Below are 23,636 nucleotides of genomic sequence, written 5' to 3' on the forward strand. Positions count from 1 at the left end.
CAGCTGAGCTGCATAAGCCTCCAGTACTATCTGTACTGGAACGGGAGTGGGAGTGATGAGTCCTACTATCAAATCCTACTCATAACACTCCAATAAAAACCGGCCTGAAGCTACCATTAATAAAACAGCTCAGCAACTAAGCTGCTGCACCAACCAGCACTACTCAGCCTTTAATATCTTGCCCAGCTTAACTTTCGGGGAGAGATATACACTCCGTCCAGGATCTTCCCTGTTCCCCGCCTACACCTTAACCCCTTAAGCCCCGGAGCATTTTCCGTTTTTGCATTTTCGTTTTTTGCTCCCCTTGTTCCCAGAGCCATAGCGTTTTTATTTTTTGGTCAATATGGCCATGTGAGGGCTTATTTTTTGAGAGATGAGTTGTACTTTTTAACGCCATTACTAGTTTTACCATATCGTGTACGGGAAAACGGGAAAAAAAATTCCAAGTGCGGTGAAATTGCAAAAAAAGTGCAATACCACAGTTGTTTTTTATTTATTTTTTTTACCACGTTCATTGTATGCTAAAAATGACCTGCCATACTTATTCCCCAGGTCATTACGAGTTCGTAGACACCAAACATGTATAGGTTCTCTTTTATTTAAGTGGTGAAAAAAAATTCCAAAATTTGGTTAAAAAAAAAAAATAGCGCCATTTTCTAAGACCCGTAGCGTCTCCATTTTTCGGGATCTGGGGCTGGGTGAGGGCTTATTTTTTGCGCACCGGGCTGACATTTTTATTGTTCCCATTTTGAGGTAGATCCGATGTTTTGATCGCCCGTTATTGCATTTTATTGTAATTTTGCGGCAACCAAAAAACGTAATTCTGGCGTTTAGAATTTTTTTTGCGTTACGCCGTTTACTGATCGGATTAATTCTTTTTTTATATTGATAGATCGGGCGATTCTGAACGCGACGATACCAAATATCTCTATGTAGGTTTTTTTTTTTATTATTTTATTTTGAATGGAGTGAAAGGGGGGTGATTTAAACTTTTATATTTTTTTAATTTTTTTTATATTTTTAAAAACTTTTTTTTTTCACTTACTGCATGCTTCAATAGTCACCATAGGAGACTATAAGCAGCAGTTGTCTGATCGCCTCTGCTACATACTGGGGACCAGCAGATCCCCTGCATGCAGCAGAAATGGTCCTGTGCTATGAGCGCCGACCACTAGGTGGCGCTCATAGCAACCGAATCATGACAATCACAGGCGTCTGCTGCAGACCCTGGGTTGTCATGCCCACCCATCGGTGACCCGCGATCACGTGACGGGGTCGCCGATGGGCGGGGCTTATGACGCGCTACCCGGAAGCGCGCGTTAAATGCCACTGTCGGAGATTGACAGCGGCATTTAACATGTTAACAGCCGCGGGTGGATCGCGATTTCCACCTGCGGCTGTTGCGGGCACATGTCAGCTGTAAGAATCAGCTGACATGTGCTCGGTTCAGTGAGGGCTCAGCGCAGCAGCCCTCACTGAACGGGCAGTACGCAAATGTGCGTACTAATACGGCAAGGGTTGTTAAGGGGTTAATATCTTGCCCAGCTTAACTTTCGGGGAGAGATATACACTCCGTCCAGGATCATCCCTGTTCCCCGCCTACACCTTAAAGACTATTAGAAGAATATTGCAAAGGACAAGCAGATAATATACATTTGTATTTATATATGTTCTTAATGGTCCAATTAGTCCACATAATAACAAAGTGTATATCTGTCAGATAGATTAGTAGACCAATCGGAAATTGACCACAACAACAACAACCAATATATATAATAATATCCGACAAGGGGTCAGAGTAATAAAAAAGACCTTTATTATTGCAATTTGGGTACATGGCGGCAAAGAAAAGAGCGTACAGACATATATACTAATACCATATACTAGTGAGTATAATGTGATTGCTTAAATTGCAGAGACATATTTAAATTGCAAAGACACCAGGGCGGAATAATAGTAGCTCCAAATGAACTAATACATGCTAGTAGTATATCTAAAATCCCATGGTAAAGGATATAATCCTAAGTAGTGGGAGCCAATATAGGCATTCCCAAGAGGTAATCTTTGGGCGTGTATCTATATATCTCAGTGGATGTATTATATCAAAAAAATTTTTTTTACAAATAGCAATGGTGTTGTATAACATTCATTCATACCTGGTATATAGTATCTGCACATGTAGCAGTAGCTCTGGATGCAATGGTCCTACTCTTAGTGTGACACTCGCCCCGACGCGTGTTTCGGTGCGTCCTTTATCATGAGGTCGATGCTATTTGTAAAAATTTTTTTTTGATATAATACATCCCCTGAGATATATAGATACACACCCAAAGATTACCTCTTTTTAATACTCTGACCCCTTGTCGGATATTATTATATATATTGGTTGTTCTTAAAGACTGTTAGTAAAATGTTTGGTCTTGAAATCAGATACAATTCCCAAGATAGTGTAATATATAACTTACATTATCTGTGAGTTATCTCGTAATTCATATAATTTAGGCCCCCTGCTGATGTCATGCTGATTGACACCAGCTCCCCCAATGTTAGGCAGGTGGGATCCCGCTGTCAATCAACATGACACCGGCAGTGACGCCCCGTGGACAAAGCAGAGCGGATGACAAGGAGCTGTTGTGACAACGTGAAATCACAAAAAAGGGAGAATTACTGCCAGGTGCCGGGAGAGAGCGTTGTATGGCAGAACAGGCGGGTGGTTCGCAACTCTCCACAGATCAGTGCTTAGCCCCATAGAGAAAAAAAAGTTTGGATAACTTACTTAAATGATCGGTTGTGTCAGCCCAATGTACTGTTTGATAGGAAAGAGCTGTCACTTCTAGTTTTGTTTTAATCTGGGAGAAAGATTTCTCTATGTCAAACATTAATAAAGAACTTTAAGACGTGTAGTTTGATAGTAGCATTTTTATTGTGGCTACTTGTAGATGTTTTGAAGGTGAATAAAGCTTTTTCAATTCAACCCATTATTGATCCAGAGGAAGGCGAAAGAAAAACCCCTATAAATTATGTGTGAGGTAATTGTCCTCATATAGGGGAAAAAAATTCCTTCCTGACTCCAAACGTGGCAATCGGAATTACTCCCTGGATTTATCCATGTATTATCCAATAGTATTGCAGGGAATGAATCATTGAGAGCTGTGCTGTAATCTCATAAATGGTCTATGGAGTTCCTGGGGCAGAACTTGGATTTCCCTGGCTGCCAGCATAACTAGTTCTGAGGGGTCTGGAGTACAGGCTTCTGTTCTGATGGCTGTCGATGGAAAATATCATATATCAGAATGGTTTCTGTTGCTGCTCAACATTTAAACATTTTACATGAGTCATAACTGCAAACGACTATGGGCCTAATCATTAACGCGTAGTTCACAAAAGTCTTACTGAAGGGGCGAGATGGAGTAAGATGCGCCTAATTTATTAAGAAGAACATGCCAATTAATGACTTAGACTCATCTTATCACTAGTGTGCACCTTCCTGCCACATAACAGAAATCTTACTCCTGGCAGGGACTCAGGTACTTCTCTGTCATAAGTTTCACCACTAAATTGGCATAAGTTTTGAAGAATTTATTGGGCTGGCATTGCCACACCTTGTCACGCCCATGCGTTATTCACTTTGGCGGACGTGGTTGGGACACTTATGTTACCTTTCATAGTGTTTTACACCAGAAATTTGGTGAGACCAAATCGGGTAAATGGGGCTTATGTACTTACAGTGCCTGGTATAAACGGTGGTGGTACTTTAAGGGCTTCCAGATCCTCCCAATTTATGTGCTGGAAGAAGGGATGTTGTCTAATGCAGCCATTTATTCCCAGTCGTCTGCTTGGGTCCTCACACAGTAGCTGTAAAGAAGAACAAAGTCTATATTAGTATCTGGATATAAAATATAAAGGTGTCACTATATGTGATGCCTTCTCACTCCTGTGCAAGTTCTGTATCTCTGTGTGATGCCCTCCTGGGTGCCCCCATAGTAGTGGTAATATCCTGCCATGCCACCGTCATAAATTACAGTTTTTCTTCTCTTTAGTTCTACTCATTCTTTGGCGACCATTGTTATGGGGCATCACCATAGAGGCTTGAGTTTACAACAATCTCTCTTACTGCCATCTTTCTGTATAACATCCCTGTTCTAAGAACTAAGCATCTGCTCCACCTCACCTCCTCAATGATATTTTTCAAGTCAGAGTCCAGATTATATGTGGGTACTTCTGACGAATTCTGATAGGACTTTTTATCTCCTGTCACCATCTTGTACAGGATGATGCCCAAAGAGAACCAGTCAGCAGCTGCATTGTACTTCTTCCTTGCAATGACCTGTGAAGAAGAAGGGAAGACTTCATTACATGCTATAGACAATAACGACGCTTTGTAAGTTTAGATTCATGAAGCTCCAATTAGTATTCCCGATGTATGGAGACTATTGAATCCTCCAATGTCCTGTCTCTATCAATCCCACTATAGTCTATGAAATTACTATCCAGACACTCACCTCTGGAGCCATGTAGCCCGGTGTTCCTACTTTTCCAGATACTCCATCCATTCTATTGACGGCCAGCCCAAAATCTGCAATTTTTAGATGACCAGAGCCGTCAATCAGAATATTAGCTGTTTTTAAGTCTCTGTGTAAAGAAAGGTAAAGATATTTTTCATGGAACATGTATGAGTATACACAGTCTATAGTATATATAACACGTAAGTGACTGAATGTGTAAAACATGATCATCTACTGTTCTTCTATATTCAGTGTTCTGCTGAGGAGAAGCACAGAGATGTGACCATATTACAGCAGAACTTGTGCATCAAGGTGAAGAAATGGATTTACCGATGAATGAAGCCCTTTGAGTGCAGGAACTGGAGGCCTGATGTTATCTCAGCCGCATAGAATCTGTTGGGGAAGGAATAAGAAAAAATGTAAGTCTTGGATATTAGAGAAGACGTCACATATGATGTACGCAATCGGATGCTGGGGGAACGGAGTTATTAACAATGTTATGATAGCCTACATTTAATTGGCAATGTTATATATGGAAAAATAGGGTCTCCACAGCAATGATCGCACAGGATGGTCCAAATTTGGATAGAGCCCCCTTCTTCAACAATGGACTGCTTCTGTGGTAAAATCACCCTTGTTAGTGGGGGCATAGATGGATATGGTAATGTTATTAGGAATATGGTCATCAAAATCAGTCTAGAATATAGTTATAAAACCTTTGTGCTTACTTTGCACTGCTAAGTGGGAAACATCCTTGTTTTTCTAGGAGGCTCTTCAGGTCTCCTCCAGAAGCATAGTCCATGGCAAAACACGAGTGCTTCTACAAGAAGATGGAGAACAAAGAGTCATTCACATTCATTGTACATATTGTTTAGATCAGGGTTCCCCAACTCCAGTCCTCAAGGCCCACCAAAAGGTCATGTTTTCAGGATTTCCTTAGTATTGCACAGGTGATCATTGCATCACCTGCAGAGGCAATAATTCCATCACCTGTGTAATAGTAAGGAAATCCTGAAAATATGACCTGTTCGTGGGTCTTGAGGGCTGGAGTTGGGGAACCCTGGTTAGATAACCTAGAAAATGTTTAAAAACATTGATGGTTTTACCTTAGTTTGGAAAGTTATGCAGCTATTCACCAAGAAAGGACTTCCAGGCGTCAGCTGAAGGAGCTTCTTTTCCATCAGGAGTTGTTCTTCTGCTGCAGCTGAAACTCCTTTGGTCACAATCTTTATCGCCAGCTTCTTCTTGGTGATGTTATCAGATGCTAGAAAGACCTATATAGGACAGAGAGGTGGCGTGTCAGTAGCATGGATGATTCAGTGATAGCTTCAGCTTTAGATTTATTTTTATATTATATAATGGAGCAACTTACTTTCCCAAAAGCACCTTGGCCAATCTTCCTATGAAACGTAAACCTGTTGATAGAAATACGGTTTCCGTCTGTAGGGCAGCTCTGAGGGGCAGTGCTCGGTCCTAATGGGATAAAATAACACATTATTGGTTTATATAGAAATAATTATTACAGGAAGATACAATGAATAATAGAAGGCACACATTTTATGGGACTGTTGAGCAGAATTGACAAAAACTGCTTAAGTGTATGTGCACACATCGCTTTTTTGTGGTCTTTTTTTCTGTGCAGTTGTTTCTTTCAGCATTTTTGCTGCAGATTTCATATACAATAATGAGAGGGGAAAAATCCACAATAAAAAAACATAAAAATCTTGACAAAAGCTCAAGAGAAACCTGGCAAAAACATCTGTATTTTACGCAGCGTTTTTCCTGCCAACACATCAGGATTTGCAGCAGAATTTTCAGTTGAAACTCCTGAATGTGTGCATATGTGATAATAAACTACAGACGCTGATATTAAGAAAGGTTTTGAAGATGGTGGCTTTCATATTAATAGGAATTGCAACTAAAGATGAATGAATTGAAAAAAAAAGGTTTGCTGATTTCTCTATTTCTACCATCTCCAATTACAGCTCTATAATAAATGTATCTATGATTTATAAGTGCCTTTTTAGAAAGACTTTTCGTCCTACCTGGCCTTGGTTCCTCTTCCTCCCTGGCCTTTGAACCGCTATTTTTAGGCCTTTTTACGGACCCACACGAGCCATCTTCTTCTCCCCTCTTTCTCTTTTCACCTCCTTTACTGAGGTCTTTACCATGTACCTTTTCAGGACATGGTCTTTTGCGTTTGGGCTCTGGTGATTTACACCCATCTCTGTGCATCTTTTGGTCTCCATGATGCTCTTCAGAACATGGTCTTTTATTTGAGAGTCTTGGTGATTTAGACCCATTCTCATTTTCCTTCATATCCCCATGTATCTCCTCTGGACATGGTCTTTTTTTTTCAGGGCCAATTGACATTGACCCATCTCTATGTCTTTTCCTCTCTCCTTCTGATTTGGGGCCTTCTTTGTTTTTTTTAGAGGACCCCATTTCAAGAATATCGCAGTGTCAATAGACGCGCAACCGTTCCCAGCAATCGCTAGTTGAACAGTGACCCAAATGTTGGCTGAACTCTATTTTAGAACCATGTGATGTCATAGAAAGCATTATGATGTCACAAAGCTCTGGTGGGAGCCCATCATGACTATTGTGACCACTGAACCATTATGATGTAAACATGTAATATATGCATAATGAATGAGAACCTTATATTTCTAGTCATAGAATTTACCTTTATAACACAGTATAAGAGAAGTAGTATGCATGAACATGGCTGGGCTGTATGTCTGGAGGGTCTTACATGGTGTCGTTTTTGAATATAGTATATGTATTATATGGATTATTGTATATTAGCTATGTCTTTGGTGGTCTTTACACATACATGCTGCCTCCCATTGCATCAAATGATACCACTTTGTATCTTCTAAAGTAAACCAGAAGGAGATAAAAGTTGCCATCTGGGATTTGGTGCACAGACCTATACAGCAAGTAGATATCACGTCACAGGATACAACCTGTAATGTAGTTTGCAATTCATTTTCTTACTTATTAATATTGTCTACATTACACACTGGCTTCTCCCATGTAATATTTCGATGAGTTACCTGAGATTAGAAAATTTGCTCCTTTATTTATGGTATTATGTCTATAGTTAGGGAATGTTGGTGGTGAAAGTTGTGTAATAGCTCGGGAGATGCAGGTTACAGGGCATTTACATTCAATATACAGTACATACTGGAATTATTCATTAAAGACATTTTCCACTGTTAGGAATGTGGACCCAAAGTGCTCTAAAATACCTACAATAACTAACAAAGCAGATACTCACCCTCCTCAATTCAAGCACCAGCTCTAAGTATTTTGGTTGCAGTGTGGACGTCACATCGACAGTTTGCATCATTGCTGTAGCCAATCACTGCCTATATATCAAAAGGAAAGAACAGATTTGGCTCACCACTGTTATATATCCACCGTCGCATGAGATTCCGAATTTTCCGAAACCCCGTCAGCTAGGGCTCATACTATAATTCCATTAAAAAAGTCCTGAAGTCTCCAGTAATGAAATTCCTTTTCAGTTGAAATCCATTTAAAATATCTCCACGGCAGGAGGGTGAAATATCGTTGACGCGTTTCGACCAACTGGTCTTAACTGTACCTTATCACAGTTTGCCATACAGATATAAAACCACTAATCTCTACCCTCCCAGGACATCACTTAATTAAAAATATGCAAAGATATGTGAATATTAAACATATAAACCCTATTGGAGAATGCATGAAAAGGCTGTACAGACAATAGAAATAATTATATTAAACAGATATACATTAGATCTCTGCAAAAATGTAATCCTTGTGGTGATCTTGTGTTGAATTTCACGATCCATAGCTCTTCATTTTTAAGCAGTGTTTTCCTCCAATTCTCTCCTTGTTTAGGTCTATTAACCCTAACAAATTCATAGAAGGAAAAAGTGTTCAAGCTTCCTACATGAAACTCTGTGAAGTGGTTTGTTGCACCTGAAGTATTTGTATGTTTTTTCTCTTTTAGATAAGAAATACAGGTGCATCTCACTAAATTAGAATATCATCAAAAAGTTAATTTATTTCAGTTCTTCAATACAAAAAGTGAAACTCATATATTATCTAGAGTCATTACACACAGAGGGATCTATTTCAAGTGTTTATATCTGCTAATGTTGATGATTATGGCTTACAGCTAGTGATGGGCGAGCACTAAAATGCTCGATGCTCGGGTCAAGCAAATTGGAATGCTCGGGTGCTCGACCCGAGCAACGAGCCCAATGTAAGTCTATGGGAAATTTGAGCATTTTTTAGGTGGCTCCCCCGGACTGTCTGCGGAGGGCGTAAAAATTGCCCAGATCGATGGGAACAGTGCTCAAATGACATGGGAAAAGCATGGGGAAGACCCCTGGAAGCATTTCTGACTCCCAGGTCACTGCTGTCAACAACGTTGTCAGAGGTATTATGCCACTTTTATGGACTCACAATAAAACATACAAAAACGAGACCAAAATGGATTTTCCTAGGAAATATGTTAAGGAACATCCTTTCCAGAGTAATGACTTGTATATAAGGCAAAGTAAATAACCAAAACCAAAAATACTCCGCCACACCTTGGACTATGTTCACACGTAGCGTTTTTTATGCGTTTTTGCACTTTTGCATTGCTTTCAACCGTGACAAATGCATTCACCGGGAAATGTCAATTTAACATTTTACAACCTTATCTGGCCATGTGGTGTGTGAGACATGATCAGACACATCCTGTTTCATTTATGAAGGAGGGACTCTGAAAGTCACAAAGCCTATTTTTATAGGGCCATCAGGTGGCCTTTACTATTCTTAAAGGACCAGCAGTCGGCCCTCACTATTGTTAGAGAGCCATCAGCCGGCTGTGCTTTGTTGTTCCCATTACTAAAGAGTGGGTCTCCTATACTGTTATTGCGTATGCAGTGAGTGGCAGGGCTGGCCAAAATTTGGACGTACCCCAATACCCCTTTGAAAATTTGGATGCACCCCAATACCCCTTTGAAGAGACTTGGAGGAGGGCCTCCTGAATACAATGTTCCCATTATTAGGAAATAGGTCTCCCATAGTGTTGGCCTATGCAGTGAATGCAAGGGCTGCCAAAAATTGGTAGGCACTCCAATGCACCTTGGTAAAGACATGGAGGAGGGCCTCATAAAAAAATATTCCCATTAGAAAGGAGCGGGTCTCCTATACTTGTAATGCTCATGCACTAAGTGTATGGGCTGACAAACATCTACCCCTAGGGGGTATACATGAACATACTGTCTAAAAATTTTTTTTATGGGCATTATAAACACCCTTTAAAAAATTATGTGGGTGTTGCATCACGGACCATGGTCACCCTGATGATATGGTGGTGGAACATGAGGATGAGGAGAAGGAGGAGGACAAGAGCAAATAGCCAAAATCAGGAAGCGTATACCCATGTGTAGGTGTGAAAAGGTGCATGGGAATACACCTCCCAAAAAAAGACACTGGATTTGAGTTTATGTTACGCTGCTATCATTCGGTGGTGTTGAGAAGTCTTGCCCAATCCAGCCCTTGTTCATTTTTATAAGAGTCAGCCTGTGAGCATTTTCAGTTGACAGGCGGATGCGCTTACTGTTATAATTCCACCAGCGGCACTAAAAACCCGCTCTGATAAAACGCTAGCGGCAGGGCAGGCCAGGACCTCCAAGGCGTAGAGAGCCAGTTCATTCCACGTGTCCAGCTTGGATACCCAATAATTATAAGGCACAGAGGAATCACAGAGGACGTTGGTACGGTCGGCAAGTTACTCCCTCAGCATCTTCCCAAACTTTGCACTCCTTGTGAGAGTACCCCGCGCCTCAGGGCCTGTGCGATGGGAGGGGCTGAGAAAACTCTCCCAGAACTTTGACAGTGTTCCCCTGCCTCTGCTGGATTGGAGTTGTGTCTCTCTCGACTTTACTTCTTGGTTGTACAACGAACTGTGCCCTCTGCCACCAGAGTTTTCAGATGGGAATTTTTTTAATAGTTCCGCAACAAGTGACTTCTTGTACTGCCCCATTTTTAGACCTGTCCGCCTCAGGAATAAGAGATATAAAGTTCTCCTTGTAGTGTGGGTCTAGAAGTGTCACCAACCAGTAATGACTGTCACCCAAAATTTTGAGAACCTGAGGGTCACGGGAAAGGCAGCGTAACATAAACTCAGCCACGCGTGCCAGACTGCTAACAGGCAAGACTTCCGTGTCCTCACCAAGAGGACGACTGACCATGCTCTCCTCTTCCTCCTCCCTGTCCTCAGGCTGCACGCTGAACAGACCGTATGACAGTTGTGCAGGTAGTACCATCTATAGCACATGAAACTAGCTCCTGTTCTTCCTCCTCCTCTTCCTCATTGTCACCCAATCCACATTGGGATGAGATGAGGCTGGGCTATGTGTAATCACCCTGTATGGTTCCTTGGCCACGCCAGAGATCTTGTCCTGTCCCAACGCACGTTTCGGTGCCAGCAGGCACCTTTCTCAAGGGAAGTAAAGGCTGCTTTCCTCCATTTTTGCTACCATGTTACATTAATGCATTACCTGTGAGTCTTCCAATTAACCTTTCTGCGAGCCTTACTGATACCTCTGTATTATTGTGTGGAAAATTTTTCCCTTGTTCTGAGCCCATGCCACTGGGCAGGGTTCTATATGATGTATTTTAAAATGTTTGTGTTCGTCTACGAATAAAATCAGATTTTGTCTAAATATGTGTTGTTGACCTCCTATGACTCTTAGTGGTTCTTTGTAGGTGTTCATGTATTGTGAGTCGGAGGGGTCAGTTATGTATTGGCCTGTCAGGAAAATTCTTTCTTTTGTTGTTATCATACTGGATGATTCAGTAGATATTACTGGAAACATTTGCATGGGTTATGGTGTAAAATGCTGCATTGAGCTACACTTCATACACGACACTTAATATTACATGCTGCCACAGGACCTAAGTCTAAATTTACACAGTTACAAGGAGATTATATACATAATAATAAGACCGGCACATGGGAATGCAATCCTACAGATATGTTATACTGGAATATAGAGATAAGAGGTGAAGAGAAAGCGGTGTGGTCGGGTGATATTCCTAATGATATGATCACAAAAGGGACAGTTAGAACATCCGAAACAGAGATTGTGTTAAAGACACAACTTTTTGGGAAAATTTTGGATCCTTCATTACTTTCTATTACAGAAGAAGATGAAGATTGGGTAAGTACATGGAATTTCCAAATAACCAGAGAATCAGTACAAGTATCTGTAGTTTTTACAGTAACAAGTACCATCGCTCCAGAAGTAAGGGTTGTACCACAAGCAATACATAGTCAAGAAAATATGTCTCCTCTTTTATTGAAATGCAACACAAGGTTAGAGTTACCTCCCGAGTCTTTCTTAACTTGGACCAGAAACAAATTATTTTTGGGAAGTTTTTCAAATGGTCCAACAAATGTTATACATAGAAGTCAATACGGGAATGTGATATGGTTGGATAAGAATTTTGTTTTTTCTCTAGATAATCCATCTCCTAAGGATTCTGGACTTTACCAGTGTTGCATTTTAACTAAAAATAATTACAAACAATGCAAAGATGTAAATGTTTGGTCAGCAGTAGATAATGTATGTACACAGACAAGGTTTCAACCATCTACTCCTTTCCAAATCAATCAATTTCAATCTAAACCTTTATTAAGGGATGGAGTGTTGATGACTATGGTCTGGACTTTTAACATGTCTAGTTGGAAAATCTCATCCAGATATCCCCAGTGTCAATCACATCTCATCAACATGGAGATGGGAATAGAACAATGGTTTGGGAAAAGAACGTCAACACATATTAGAAGTAAGAGAGGGATATTATAAGGTATTTTGGGGGGGATTAGGAACAGTGGGAAGTTTAATTAATACTATGGACATTCATACACTTAAATCAGATTTGGAAAATATTGGGTATATTGGAGGCAAAGGAGTAAAAAATTCATAAAAGTTTGAATCAACTCCTTGAGAAGATGGTTTTGAACACTGCTGTGTTGGGATCTTCGGTGTCACATCTACAAGATGCTACTTTAGCTCTAATACAAAGTGAACAGGAATCCCAAGTGGCCAGAGCATGTCTAGAAATTCAGATTGAATATTCTACCAATCTGAAAATGATTGCACAAGCATTGGAAAGTGGAATTACACCTTTAGGAATAATGAGAAATCTGCCTGCAGAAGATAATTTTAGATCACACAGATTTGTGGGTAAATAAGTGGTTAGGATTAGTGTTGAGCGAACATGCTCGACACTGCTCGGTACTCGCCCGAGCATCACGCTACTCGGGATGTTCGGCGAGCACCGAGCATTTCCGGGTTACTCGGGCGGATGCTCGGGTCTCTGCCCTGCATGTTTGGCGCTCTTTACAGAGCCAATGAACATGCAGGGATTGCCAGCCAGTCACTGTAATGCTGCAGCCATGTCGGTTGTTGGCATTACAGTGATTGGCTGGCCGCACAGCGTCACCTCGAGTATTTAAAACCGGGTGCCGCCATCTTGGACACAGTCGCTCCGGATCAGACAGTGTACGGACAGCGCTGCTGATTTAGCGAGAGATATAAACTGTGAAATAGTTAGTGTAGGGTCTGTAAAGGCTGCCAGATCAAACAAGCAGTCCTTCTCAGGACTAATATCCATCCCAGATATCAGGCAGGCAGACTGTATAGGAGACACAGTGGTTATACCAGCAAATGCTGCATTACAGTCCTGTGTGCTGCTCCTGTTGCTGAAATTGCTGGACTTAGCTCCAGGTCTCAGGGGACAGGAAAAATCCTTTTTTTTTCATCTAAATCCTCTTTTTTTTTTCCACCTTTACACTGTACAAATACCCGTCTTATTAACCTTTTGATGTCCCCCCCCCCCCCAAAAAAAAAGCGTGTCTCTGATTTTTCAGACACAAATATATCAGATGTAGGCTAGAGAAACAGAAGTGTTGTTTTGCACTTCCACGGTTCAAACCTCTGTATTATCCACTTTTGGGCCTTTGGTATCTAAAAAAACACAGTTTGAGTGTGTCGCTCACTGTTCAGCCGCAAATCTATATATTTAAAAAAGTCTGGTATACCCCAGTAAACAATAACTGTGGTTTTGCCATCCCACGGTAAAAAATCTCTATTATTCAGGTTTTGGTATTTTTTACGTAAAGAAAAACAGTAGTGTCTCCTGACTGTTGTGACACAAAAATATATCTGTTGAAAATAGTCTGGTGTAGGCCCGACAAATCCCAGTGTGGTTTTGCAGTTCCACGGGTCAAATCTCTGTACTATCCAGTTTTGGGCCTTTGGTATAAAAAAAAACACAGTTTGAGTGTGTCGCTCACTGTTCAGCCGCAAATCTATATATTTAAAAAAGTCTGGTATACCCCAGTAAACAATAACTGTGGTTTTGCCATCCCACGGTAAAAAATCTCTATTATTCAGGTTTTGGTATTTTTTACGTAAAGAAAAACAGTAATAGTTTCTCCCTGATTGTTCAGATTGTTTAAAAGAGTCGTGTGTAGGCCAGAGAAATAGAACTGTGGTTTTCCTCTTCCTCGGTTCTAATCTACTTTTTATTACCCTTTTTCCATTGATAGTGCAAGTGTAAGCTATTTTACTTCCTTTACAATAGGCAAGGCGCGTGGCAAGGGACGTGGAAGTGGACATTCTGGTGATGGTTCGTGCAGAGGACGGGGCCGTGGCCAAGGTGAAAATGTGCCACAACCAACTGCCACATCTTCTCGCTCCCACTTCTTGACCGAATTACTAGGGAAGCACAGAACAACACCAGTATTGAGAACTGATCAGTGTGAACAGGTTATTAATTGGATAGCAGATAATACTTCCAGTTACCTGGGCACCACCACCTCCGGTCTGTCTTCCACATGGTCAACTCTTAGTAGCCGTGAGTCTCGACCGCATACTCCTCCTCACCCTGATGCTCCTTCCTCCCACCATGCCGAGTGTCGTCAGACAGCAATTGATCCCACACTTGGACACTCTGAAGAGCTGTTCACTGGTCCATTTCCATATTTGTGCCCCTCGCCTGATACGCTTGAAGTGGTGGAAGAGGAGATCCCATGTAGCGATGCCCAAATATTTGAACAGCCACGGCCACAGGAAGTTGACGCTGGCAATTAGTCACAAGAGGTGGACGATGACGAGACACAATTGCCAGGAAGTGAGGAGGAGCATCGTGGTGCGCAAGTGGAAGAGGAGGAGGAGGTGGTGGATGATCTAGTAACTGACCCAACGTGGCAGGAGGACACGCAGAGTGAAGCCAGCAGCACACAGGGGGAGGGAGGCAGAGTACCCCAACAGGCAGGAAGAAGCAGTGTGGTGGCCGCAGACAGAAGGCGGGCAACCGTTCCCCGTAACACCAACACGAGGGATGTTGCCAGTACAAGCGATAGGTCTTCCAGAGTCTGGAATTCTTTTAAAGACTGCTGATAACCCCAAAAAGGCCATATGTTCCACCTGCCATGCCAGCATCAGCAGGGGTGACAAAACTACCAGCCTGACCACCACCAGCATGATCAGGCACATGGCAGCAAAGCACCCGACTTTGTAGGGCGAAACCCAGGGTCCACGACCAGTGTCAGCGGGTGTCACCACTGCTTCTTCCACTGTTGTGCGTGCAAGCCAATTCCCTGTCCATGCTGCATGTAAAGATGCCCCTTCCTCTCAGTCTTCACTTGTTATGGCAGTCTCTCAAGAAACAGCATCAACGTCCATGTCCAGGTCCCACCGCAGCGTTCAATTGTCTATATCCCAGACCTTTGAACAAAAGCGGAAATTCGCAGCTAACGCCCCACAGGCCACAGTCCTAAATTCACACATTTCACGACTCCTTGCATTGGAAATGCTGCCTTTTAGGCTGGTGGAGACGGAATCCTTCCGCAATCTTATGGCGGTGGCCGTCCCTCAGTACTCGGTCCCCAGCCGACACTATTTTGCCCGGTGTGCCATCCCCGCACTACACAAGCACGTGTCCCAAAGCATCTGCCGTGCCCTCAACAACGCAGTTACTGGGAGAGTCCACCTGACAACGGACACGTGGACAAGTGCTTGTGGCCAGGGACGGTACATCTCTCTGACGGCACACTGGGTAAACATAGTGGAAGCCGGGACCCAGTCGGACCTTGGGACGGAACACGTCCTCCCCACACCGAGGATTGCGGGCCCTATGTCAGTCATAGTTGCCCCCACAGTGTATAGCTCCTGCGCATCATCCTCCTCCTCCTCCTCATGTTCAGCCTCCATCTCAGATATCACCACATCAGTTACAAGCTGGAAGCACTGCAGTACTGCCTCCGCCAAGCGGCAACAGGCTGTGCTAAAACTCACAAGCTTAGGTGATAAACCTCACACTGCTTGTGAGTTGTGGACAGCTGTGAAAGAGCAGGCAGATCTGTGGCTGAGACCGCTGAACCTACATCCCGACATGGTCGTGTGTGACAATGGCCGTAACCTGGTGGCGGCTCTGAGGCGAGGTGAGATCACACAGGTACCATGCCTGGCTCATGTGCTTAACCTCGTGGTTCAGCGGTTTCTTAAATCGTACCCCGAGTTGCCAGATCTGCTCGTGAAAGTACGCCGCCTGTCAGCTCATTTTCGCAAGTCGGCTACAGTTTCCGCCGCCCTTGCTGTGTTGCAGCAGCGTTTGCAGCTTCCGGCACACCGACTGGTATGTGATGTCCCCAAGGCCGTTGATATTCAGGTCAGACTCCACACATAAGACCTCAGGAGTGGACCTGGATGTCTGACATATGTACCATCCTGACAAACTTTGAGGAGGCCACCAAGATGGTGAGTGGCGATGACGCCATCATTAGTGTCAGCATCCCACTTGTCTGTCTTTTGCAACGCTCTCTGCAGAGAATTAAAGAGGAGGCAATGCAGCCAGAGTATGATGAAATGGATCAAGAAGCCGTAGTGGGCGATTACACACAGCCCAGCCTCATCTCATCCCAACGTGCATTGGGGGACAATGAGGGAGAGGAGGAGGAGGAAGAACAGGAGCTGCTATCATGCGCTGTAGACGGTAGTACCTGTACAAGTGTCATACCGTCGGTTCAGCGTGGGTGGCCTGAGGACAGGGGGAGGAGGAGGAGGAGAGCATGGTCAGTCGTCATCTTGGTGAGGACACGGAAATCTTGCCCGTTACAAGTCTGGCACGCATGGCTGACTTTATGTTATGCTGCCTAAACCGTGACCCTCGCGTTGTCAAAACGTTGGGTGACAGTCATTGCTGGTTGGTGACACTTTTAGACCATCGCTACAAGGAGAACTTTCACTCTCTTATTCCTGAGGTGGAGAGGTCTACCAAAATGGGGCAGTACCAGAAGGCCCTTGCTGCAGAACTCTTAAAAAAAATTCCCATCTGAACAAGCTAGCGGCAGAGGTCACAGTTCGTTTCCCAACCAAGGCGTACAGGCGAGAGAGATGCAACTCCAATCCAGCAGAGGCAGGGGAACACTGTCAACGTTCTGGGACAGTTTTTTTGACACCCGCCCAGCTTACAGGCCCTGAGGCGCGGGGTACTCTCACAAGGAGTGGAAAGTTTCAAAAGATGGTGAGGGAGTACCTTGCCGACCGTACCAGCGTCCTCCGTGATTACTCTGTGCCTTTTAATTATCGGGTATCCAAGCTTGACACTTAGAATGAACTCGCTCTGTACGCCTTGGAGGTCCTGGCCTGCCCTGCCGCTAGCGTGTTATCGGAGCGTGTTTTTAGTGCCGCTGGGGGAATTATAACTGATAAGCGCACTCGCCTGTCAACTGACATTGCTGACAAGCTGACCCTTATCAAAATGAACAAGGGCTGGATTGGGCCAGACTTCTCATCACCACCAAATGACAGCAGAGTAACATAAAGTCAAATCCACTGTGTTATTTCGGGAGGTGTATTCACATGCACCGCTTCACACCCACACATGGGTATACGCTTCCTCATTTCGGCTGTTTTATGTTCTTCTCCTTATCCTCAGCCTCCACCACCACTATACCACCAGGGTACCAGCATTGCAAGTTCCTCCGTCCTAATTTTTGGAAGCTTTTGCTTGGAAGGCATAAGCAAATCCTATGGGAGACCCACTCCCCAATAATGGGACTTATGTTTGTAATATGCTGTACTGCATGGCTCTTGTAAGGGGCATTGCAAGTTGCTCCGTCCTAATTTTTGGAAGCTTTTGCTTGGAAGGCATAAGCAAATCCTATGGGAGACCCACTCCCCAATAATGGGACTTATGTTGGTAATATGCTGTACTGCATGGCTCTTGTAAGGGGCATTGCAAGTTGCTCCGTCCTAATTTTTGGAAGCTTTTGCTTGGAAGGCATAAGCAAATCCTATGGGAGACCCACTCCCCAATAATGGGACTTATATTTGTAATATGCTGTACTGCATGGCTCTTGTAAGGGGCATTTCAAGTTTCTCCGTCCTAATTTTTGGAAGCTTTTGCTTGGAAGGCATAAGCAAATCCTATGGGAGACCCACTCCCCAATAATGGGACTTATGTTTGTAATATGCTGTACTGCATGGTTCTTGTAAGGGGCATTGCAAGTTGCTCCGTCCTAATTTTTGGAAGCTTTTGCTTGGAAGGCATAAGCAAATACTATGGGAGACCCACTCCCCAATAATGGGACTTATGTTTGTAATATGCTGTACTGCATGGCTCTTGTAAGGGGCATTGCAAGTTGCTCCGTCCTAATTTTTGGAAGCTTTTGCTTGGAAGGCATAAGCAAATCCTATGGGAGACCCACTCCCCAATAATGGGACTTATGTTTGTAATATGCTGTACTGCATGGTTCTTGTAAGGGGCATTGCAAGTTGCTCCGTCCTAATTTTTGGAAGCTTTTGCTTGGAAAGCATAAGCAAATACTATGGGAGACCCACTCCCCAATAATGGGACTTATGTTTGTAATATGCTGTACTGCATGGCTCTTGTAAGGGGCATTGCAAGTTGCTCCGTCCTAATTTTTGGAAGCTTTTGCTTGGAAGGCATAAGCAAATCCTATGGGAGACCCACTCCCCAATAATGGGACTTATGTTTGTAATATGCTGTACTGCATGGTTCTTGTAAGGGGCATTTCAAGTTTCTCCGTCCTAATTTTTGGAAGCTTTTGCTTGGAAGGCATAAGCAAATCCTATGGGAGACCCACTCCCCAATAATGGGACTTATGTTTGTAATATGCTGTACTGCATGGTTCTTGTAAGGGGCATTGCAAGTTGCTCCGTCCTAATTTTTGGAAGCTTTTGCTTGGAAGGCATAAGCAAATACTATGGGAGACCCACTCCCCAATAATGGGACTTATGTTTGTAATATGCTGTACTGCATGGCTCTTGTAAGGGGCATTGCAAGTTGCTCCGTCCTAATTTTTGGAAGCTTTTGCTTGGAAGGCATAAGCAAATCCTATGGGAGACCCACTCCCCAATAATGGGACTTATGTTTGTAATATGCTGTACTGCATGGTTCTTGTAAGGGGCATTGCAAGTTGCTCCGTCCTAATTTTTGGAAGCTTTTGCTTGGAAAGCATAAGCAAATACTATGGGAGACCCACTCCCCAATAATGGGACTTATGTTTGTAATATGCTGTACTGCATGGCTCTTGTAAGGGGCATTGCAAGTTGCTCCATCCTAATTTTTGGAAGCTTTTGCTTGGAAGGCATAAGCAAATACTATGGGAGACCCACTCCCCAATAATGGGACTTATGTTTGTAATATGCTGTACTGCATGGTTCTTGTAAGGGGCATTGCAAGTTGCTCCGTCCTAATTTTTGGAAGCTTTTGCTTGGAAGGCATAAGCAAATACTATGGGAGACCCACTCCTCAATAATGGGACTTATGTTTGTAATATGCTGTACTGCATGGTTCTTGTAAGGGGCATTGCAAGTTGCTCCGTCTTAATTTTTGGAAGCTTTTGCTTGGATGGCATAAGCAAATACTATGGGAGACCCACTCCCCAATAATGGGACTTATGTTTGTAATATTCTGTACTGCATGGCTCTTGTAAGGGGCATTGCAAGTTGCTCCGTCCTAATTTTTGGAAGCTTTTGCTTGGAAGGCATAAGCAAATCCTATGGGAGACCCACTCCCCAATAATGGGACTTATGTTTGTAATATGCTGTACTGCATGGCTCTTGTAAGAGGCATTGCAGTTCCTCATAATTTTTGGAAAGATTTCCATTCACTGCTTAGGCCAACAGTGCACAGGAGACCCAGTTGCTATAAATGGAAAAAAAGGTTTAGTTAAGGCCCTCTGACCTCCATGTCATTTCCAAGGGGCATTGGAGTGCCTCGAAATTTTTGGTAGGCATTGCACTCACTGTATGCCCTATAACTGTGTAGCCGAACCGCTCCTTTTGTTACAGAAACATATCCTACAAGACATATGTGGTTGACTGGCCTGATATTGATGTGAATGGTCCCTGTTCCTCCTGCTCTTTCTCCTTTTGCCACTACCTCATCCATCATTTATCACCTGAAGCTTTGTTTTAACGGGAGTCATAGAACTTGGATAGTAGCAGGAAAACATCCAGCAATCCTCGGAGGAGGTAGGATATGCGCCAAAACGCTGACCACCTCAGGCCTAGCCGCTACTACATACATGCGCTTGCATTCCAACAAAACAAAGCAGATGCTTACTTCTATCATCCTCATCATGCTCCTCACCTTGGCACTCTCAACTCCCCTGATGGAGAAGCCAGGGCCCACCGGAGGAGTCTGGTTGTCTGGTGGGCTCGGTTAATGCTGCCCTAAAGCAGGCCAGGCTAAGAAAAGTGTGGGAAAGGTTACCGGGACAAATAGGGGTGGCTTGGGACCGAGTATGGACACCCGGCCGCCCCCTGGAGGCTGGGGAGCAAACGGGGACATCCGGCCACCGGGCGGCTGGGGACTTAGTATGGATACCAGGCCGCCGATGCAGCCATGGCGTGGTGGCCAGATTCCGCCTCCACATGCCTAAAAGGCCCAATTTAAAGTGCAAGCAAGCAAGCAGTATGGTATTGCAGCCTGGGGGTGGGTGGGTGGCAGGCTGCATACTTGCGCTTGCATTGCAAGGAATGGGAGAGGTACAATTGAACACTGCCCTGGGACAAGGACTTGAACGGGGATAGTTGCAAGTCTGCAACGACAGGTGCAGGGTGGGAGGCATCTTCGCATGTACCATGAACAGGGGTTTGGCATGCACACACTACAGCGGAATAGGCTCTCCTTCCCACTAAATGCACTGGGGAGGGCACAGGTAATGTTTTGGTATACGCGCTTAATCTTATGTATAAGGCACACCAGGACAAATAGGGGCGGCTGGGGACTGAGTATGGATACCTCGCTGTCGAAGCAGCCATGAGGTAGTGGCCAGCTTCGGCCTCCTCCAAACTAAAAGGCCCCATTTCTAGTGCAAGCTAGCAGTATGGCATTGCAGTCTGGGGGTGGGTGGGTGGCAGGCTGCACACTTACACTTGCATTAAAAGAAAACAAAGCAGATGTTAACTTCTGTCATCATCATCGTGCTCCTCACCTTGGCACTCTCAACTCCCTTGATGGACAAGCCAGGGCCCACCGGAGGAGTCTGGTTCTCTGGTGGGCTCGTCCAATGCTGCCCTAAAGCAGGCCGGGCTAAGAAAAGTGTGTGGGGGGATGTTCCAAGGAGAAATAGGGGCGGCTGGGGACCGTTTATGGACACCCGGCTGGGAACCGTGTGTGGACACCCGGCCGTAGGGCGGCTGGGGACCGAGCATGGACACCCGGCCGCCGGGCGGCTGGGGACTGAGTATGGATTCCAGGCCGCCAACACAGCCATGACGTGGTGGCTAGATTCCGCCTCCACATGCCTAAAAGGCCCAATTTAAAGTGCAAGCAAGCAGTATAGTATTGCAGCCTGGGGGTGGGTGGGTGGCAGGCTGCATACTTGTTTTTGTATTGCAAGGAATGGGGGAGGTACAATTGAACACTGCCCTGGGACTAGAACTTGCACGGGGATAGTTGCAAGTCTGCATCTTCTGATGCGGCAAGGATCACTTATGATGGGCACACTTTTAGGCAGTGACCTGGGTGTCAGAGATGCTTCCAGGGGTCTTCCCCATGCTGTTCCCATGTCTTTTCAGCACTTTATGCATGTGTCACACAGCACATGGCCAGATAAGGTTGTAAAATGTTAAAATGACATTTCCCGGTGAATGCATTTGTCACAGTTGAAAGCAATATAAAACTGCAAAAACGCATAAAAAATGCTACTTGTGAACATAGCACAAGGTGTGGAGGAGTATTTTTGTTTTCGGTTATTTATTTTAACTTATACACAAGTCTTTACCCTGGAAAAGAAATTCCATAACATATTTCACAGGAAAAAAGTTTCAGTTTCGTTTTTCAACGTTTTATTGTGAGCCCTTATAAGTGGCTTAATACCTCTGACCACTTTGCTGACAGCAGTGACCTGGGGGTCAGAAAGGCTTCCTGGGGCGATCCCCATGCTGTCCCCATGTCATTTGAGCACTGTCACTATCGTTTTGGGCACTTGTTAGGCTTTTAAAAGACTGCCGGGGGTGCCACCGCAAAAATGCTCGAGTCTCCCATAGACTAATATTGGGCTCGTTGCTCGGGTCGAGCACCCGAGTATCACGGCGAGCTCGGCCCGAGCTTCGAGCACCCGAGCATTTAGTGCTCGATCAACACTAGTTAGGATGTGAACAGAACATTTGTATAAGAATATGGCTAATCCCAATATCTGGAAGAGAAGAAACCATGGCTCCTATAACTGTTCTGGGCATTCCTGTTAGTAATACACAATTGCTGTATTATCCATTACAGGACACAGATTTTGCATTTGATGGTACAAACACTGAACAATTAGACATTTCTTCATACTTACATTTTGTTTGTAAGGTAATGTGTCTACCTGGACAGGATAAAGTCATTTATAACTCGTGTTTCCATAATCATACCTCATGTCATGCCAGAGTTGAGAATGTGCACACGATACATAACTTGTTGACTCCAATAAGCTCAAACAAAATTTGTTTCCAAGTTATGTCCGAAAAAGAAGTTGTTTCTGCATTCTTCTCATCTTGTGTACATGCTGAAAATCTGACAATAGGTTTATATTGTATGGAGGGAAGTGTGAAAAATATCTACAAGAAGGAAGAAAGTATTAATATTACGTCAATAGGGACAAGAAGTCTGAAAATCCTTCCGATACAGTTCAGTTTGTCCCAAATAAAGAATTTCCCTTGGGATATGTGGACAAATGAGATAAAGACAAAGGTTTGTTAAATTTGTTAACAAAACAACTAAAAGAAGCTGAAATTGTATTCAGACATGAACAAGGTAACTTAAATGATATTGAACATGAATGGACAAGTATGTCAGGCTCATCTTGGTGGAGAAATCTAGGAAGATCAGTAACTAGTTGGTCACAGTCTTCAGCGAAAATGGCAGCAGGAAATGTATTAACAAATCCAATCATAATCATATTTATTTGGATCTTGCTGTATATCATTTATTAGATTTTAATAACGTGTAAAATTAAGAAAATATATAAAAAGATAATGACAGAAATGAAAAAGGAGGATGATATTTTAAGAGAAATGCTAAAAAGAAAAAAATTACTTTTTGAGTGAATTTTTATTTTTATTTTTAACTTAGAAGCTTTTGGGAACTCAGATGACATTCAGTACAGGAGTTGATACAAGGTTTTCAGAATAAAGAATGAATGTGATACGAATGATGAGAGAATGAGTTTAGGATTGATTATGATATTTCTTAAATCATAATCAGGGGGGACTGTAAAATATTAATCTCTTATGATAAAAAAAATACATAATAAGACACTTTGAAGCTTTGGTTCGAACCATATTTAGTTTTAAATATTTTTCAGAGAAAGACTGAGGGGTTATTTTGAAGATCTTGGTAGAAACACCTGTTCAGTTTGTCAAACCTATAGGACTCTGGTCTATATGGGTTATTTGGAGATAACTAATGATCCTTAAAGGTCATTAGACATATGCCAACATGAGGTAACTGTGCACGTAGTCAAAATACATATTCCATTACTAGGTCTGCCTTAATATGGAGACGCTACGAATATATTAGCAAGTCGCCATATTGGGTTATGAAACTGTAAAA

Source organism: Phyllobates terribilis, unplaced genomic scaffold, assembly GCF_046119375.1.
Source record: "Phyllobates terribilis strain yellow unplaced genomic scaffold, ASM4611937v1 Scaffold_167__1_contigs__length_4167997, whole genome shotgun sequence".
Lineage (NCBI taxonomy): Eukaryota > Metazoa > Chordata > Amphibia > Anura > Dendrobatidae > Phyllobates > Phyllobates terribilis.